The 5,004-nt window shown below is 37.6% G+C and overlaps 1 long non-coding RNA gene across 1 annotated transcript; it reads right to left on the reverse strand.

The window, feature by feature from the left end:
* Positions 1-1,540: 1,540 nt before the first annotated feature.
* LOC123961043 lies at positions 1,541-4,514 on the reverse strand. The gene is made up of 3 exons (XR_006822647.1): positions 4,434-4,514; positions 4,070-4,151; positions 1,541-1,711 (listed from the first exon to the last, which is right to left on the reverse strand). It is a non-coding gene; the product is annotated as an uncharacterized LOC123961043 (long non-coding RNA).
* Positions 4,515-5,004: the final 490 nt, after the last annotated feature.

Here is a 5,004-nt window from a genome sequence, read left to right on the forward strand (position 1 = left end):
AACAGAGCCTCATGTCTAGCATGATAAATGGCATCACTCCATACCCCCCTCCTCCAAAGCAGGGAGCGGTAATAAGAATACAGTAAGTAGTGTCATTCATCCTGTGCATGGAAGAGCACACTTCAAGCGCCATATGGCAAGAGTAGCACTATTCTGCAAATAGAGTGCACCTTCGAGAAATAATTGAAAGGTCCCTGCATACAAGGTAATAGAATTTTCTTCTTTTTAGATGTTCCTGCATTGGGCAAATGGAGAATCAGCAGCCAGTGGTGTTCCATTCTGTGGTTTCTTTATGCATTCTGTTATTTGTTATATATAAGGAACATTTACTTTATTAGCTAACAGTAACCCGGCATGCAGCACTCCAAAAGAGTGCTAGCACAAATTGTTAATGTTAATCCAAATGTTATTTAAACTGAAAATAACTGAATCATTGCAGTTGTGTTGTTGGATGGAGGAAGCTGATTTACATTTGGTATTATAATAGTTTCTATGACACAGAGGAAAAAAAAAAAAACATGGTGTGTTATAGGAATACATCATAGATACTTCACTGCAATCAGTGGTTCTAGATTTCAATTTTTGAGATGATAACTATGTTGGAAATTAGGTTTTAAAAGGCATTACATTAAATAATATAATAATTTATATTAATAATATTTATAATAATAATTAAATTTAACTTGTATTCAATTTAGATAGATAGATAGATAGATAGAATCCCTCTGAGCAGTGCTTAAAAGAAACTGTATTGCACACATACCTATATAACATAAAAACAACAGAACACATTCAGCAATTAAAGAAAAGAAATTGCTAGCCAATTAATTATTTAATCTCATCAAATACGCTAAACAATCAATGTACACACTATGAACAAAAAGAGACAGATTGAGACAATAGTGCAGTAGTGCAATGAACAGAGTGCAGTAGAAAAATTATTATTACCATTATTGTTATTATTATGTACGTGTCGGAGGTGGATGTGATATACAGGGGCACATACACATACAAGCATACATGTACACATTGTGATGAGTGGAAAGAACGCTGGAACAATCAATCATGTGAAGTTAACTGGCAGACTTTGTGTCATAGCCACTGACACAAGGTTGCGGCAGTTTCATTCGCACCGTTTGTACTAAACTTTTTTAGTGTATTTACCCATGACTTGTGTAACTTTTGCTGAGGCAAATGACAGCAGTCTGATAACCTGCTTTGTCATGGGGTGCACAGATGTGTCCAGTCACAAGTCTCTGGTAACCGCCAGATAGCACACTATGTCTAGTTTCAGTTGCCATTATTCAAGGAGAAGTTCTTGCGGTGTACAGTGTAATAGCTGAAATTAAGTAGAATTATTTGTATTTATTTTTTTTACATTTCTTTATCAAGTAGTATGCATGCCTAAGGTTGCTGTAACTATGTGTTACTTTGTATCATTCTTTGTTATTCTTTGTCTCTTATTTTAATAAAAAACACAAAGACCACTGTTTGCTGTAACATTCTTTATTTGTTCATTTCTCCCTAAGGAAATATACAATTTCCACCACAGTTAATTGAGCTGTTTTGCAGTTTGTCTCAGCTAGGCACATGCCGTGGGAAAGAGAGTTTGGTTCTGCTGTGTGTCTGCTGGGCAGGACATGCTGGAAGTGCTCTTGATTTTGTCAGCTTCAGTGGTTGAGTTCAATGGGCCAGAAGTTGTGCTGAGGTTCTGTTGATCAGGTGATATCATGGGTCACAAGTCACTGACAAATTGTAGCTAAAAGTGGGATCTATGGGCTTCATTCACACCGAGGTGTGAATTCTTAGAACTGAGTTCAATGACTCCAGTGATAAGTTCAGTTTAGATCACACATATGAAGAATACCTGTGGTCCCCAACAACTCTTACTTCTATACTGTTGCTGTACCAACTAGTCCTCCAAACAAAATATTAAAATACATAGTTTGTCAAAGCCCTGACTATTATCATGAATCTTGCCACTCTTTGATGTAGGTTCGGTTAGGCAAGAACTACTTGGTTACATTTAGGAAAAGACCAGGCTTTAGAGTTAGCAAGTGGAGAAGCTCAATAAAAGGTAAAAGTTAACTTTTACTTTTGATGGTTGTAAACTCCAATCTTCTTCATGAAAGTAAGACGAGCTACAGATCCATCCACTACACTGGCACTTAACATTGCAGCCCAGTATCACTCCAAAGCATGTAATAGACCTGCCCAGTAGGCAAGGCAAGACGTGATACTGACACGGTATCCTCTGGTGGCTCGGCGGGTCTTTTGCACCCTTTGGCGTGTTACCAGGTTGAAACATTGGCCTTGAGTGTTAATTGCGAGGTGCAGTATTTTCCAATATGGACGTAATTCGTAGATACATGGCTGTACATTCTTAATATTTTTTAGCCCATTTTCAAGTGCAGGCTGTAAACCTTTAGACTCAGTAAAATGTAGCCATTGGTTTCCATTTATCTCTGTACAGTATAAAAAATCATTAGCAGAGTCTTAAAACTTGCTTACACCACAATGAACATAAATTCTTGCAATGTTACATTAACATTTTTCAATGCTGTACATCACAACAATAAAGTAACTGACAAAAATGAATACAGATTTGAATGAAGGAATGGAAACAAAATATGACAAAATACATTTAAAATTTTAAAGCAGCATGGTTTTCAAAATGGTGTGTGTCTTGGGCAGCATCACTGATTTATAGTAAATAATTTAAAACATGCAAAACCTCTAGGTTTGTTCCATTAAGTGATACGTGTTATGAAACCACACCAGATGACATTTTACTCTATGATTTTTAGTCGGCTGTCTTATAATTAAAATACTGAAGTGTTTGATTGTTGTTCTTTCTAAACTATCTGTGCTCCCTCTCTCTGTTACAGCTCACTTATTTCCTATCCAGGGAGCTGTGCATGCTCGGTAAGACCCTTAATGACTCTAAAAGATAGGTTTTTGGTAAAGCTGCTTGCCTCAGACCCTTGGGTCTTGTTTATGTGCTGGCCACTAGTTCATGTACAGTACATTGTCTTGGTGGTGGTTCGACAGTGTGGTTTCATTCAATCTTCAGCACAATTTGCAAAATCAGTGGCTAATGGTTCATTAGTAATTCTTTTTTTACAGTCTATTAAAGTTTGATGGTTTGGTGGTTCACATTTTACAGCATTAACCTCACATTTAATACATAAACCATTTAATTTTTAATTTTCAGTGTTTAGACCACAGTGAAACGGTCCTTGGCCACAGGCATGCATGATCTCAGTGACCACAATTCAATAGCCTGTTATGCAAGAACAAAATCAACAACGTTGAGTGTCATCTTAATCAAATAAAATGTAATACATACAGTCCTATCCTGGCTAACATATGCACCACATATGCATTATGGAAAACACTGCAGTACTGTACCACCAGGGGTTGTGTGGGAATAAAGAGGCTGAGACCGGCCTACCAGAACTGAACTGGAGATCCATCACAAACACAGAATTTTGAAGTAAATCCCAATTTGTAGAATGGTACATGAAATAGAAACCCCTGTACAGTGTTAGATAATAATGAGAATGATAGAAATATATTGATATCATGTTGTGATGTTATAATTGTTATTTACAATGGGTTCTTTCTGTGGTGATTTTGTAACTGTAGTTTGTCAAGTTGAGAAGTGGGCGGAATATATCAGAAACACTTTCTCGGATAACACAGTCTATAACCCCACCACATTCTCCAAAACTATCATATAACTGAGTCAACACACAAACAAGTAGTAAAAACACTGAAGATTAACAACCAACTGGTATTACTGCAGTTCCATTTGCATTGCATCCCGTGGCCATTCTCTATATTAAGTATACTATTAGTGTGAGATTAGGATTTAAACAGAACATCAGTGAATACAGCAGCAACAAAGTTAATTTTAGTGGCTTTTCTGCCAATGAATCCGAGCTAATCAACAGGCAGAATACTAGTAAAAAAGTATTTTGGTTAAGTAGCAAATTATAATTTCAAATGAAACCAGAGCAGAAAACTGAGCTAAATAATGTTATCCTGCTGCCTAATCCCAGATTACCTTATCCCTTTCATCTTCTACCTATTACTTCATCTTTCACGGGTCTCACTGGGAGCTGTGGTCCTGGACCCTCTCTGCTCACCTGGTGAGTGTTAAAATTATGTTTAAAGATACTTACATAGAAACTGTAAACATGATTAGACCTTAATGACCTTGATGATGACACTTTGCACAATATACATACTACACACTAGTTTATTATTTACATTGTACATATAATAGGTACATTTATTATACTGTACATACTCATTATTGGCTTGACACACATAAAATACCATAGCATTTATAGCCTAAACTAGTTTGCAATGCACTAATATAGATGGACCTTTAAAATATGCACAAAACTCAACAAGAAAATACTTACTGTCACAGCCATCACCCTAGTTTTCCTGCATGTTTCCTTCCCCGGTGTCCCCTGTGTGTTTTGTCAGTCTCTTTGAGTCTGTGCGCTTTTGGCGAGGCAATGACTCACTCTCCCTCCTGGCTACCGGTTACCCGTAGATTATTCACACCTGCCTCTCATCAGCCCAGCAGTTAATCAACCCCGGTTCTTCAGTCACTCATTTCCAGATTGTTCAGTCAGCTACCTCGGAAGTTTCCTGTCAGGCCTTCCTCGTGAAATCTCTAGTCTACTAGTACATTACCTGAGACCTTTCTCATTTCTCAGTTTGTACCTCTTTGACTCCTCGCCTCGCATCTTAGTCCCTCCCACCCAAGATGCGAGTGGAAGAGTCAAGGAAGAGACGGGGTTGAGGAAACAAGCATCTAACAAGACATCGTTGCTTCAGGACCGCCATTTTAAAGCAACGTCAAATAAATATGATGTGTGGCACAACTGCATCATCTGTCCATTGCTTTGTTATAGCCTGCCGCTATGATCTCTGTCGGATGAGCAGACCAATTGTCGGCAAAATGTCTGTCAACATTGTGACAAC

This window comes from Micropterus dolomieu, linkage group LG21 (assembly GCF_021292245.1).
Source record: "Micropterus dolomieu isolate WLL.071019.BEF.003 ecotype Adirondacks linkage group LG21, ASM2129224v1, whole genome shotgun sequence".
Lineage (NCBI taxonomy): Eukaryota > Metazoa > Chordata > Actinopteri > Centrarchiformes > Centrarchidae > Micropterus > Micropterus dolomieu.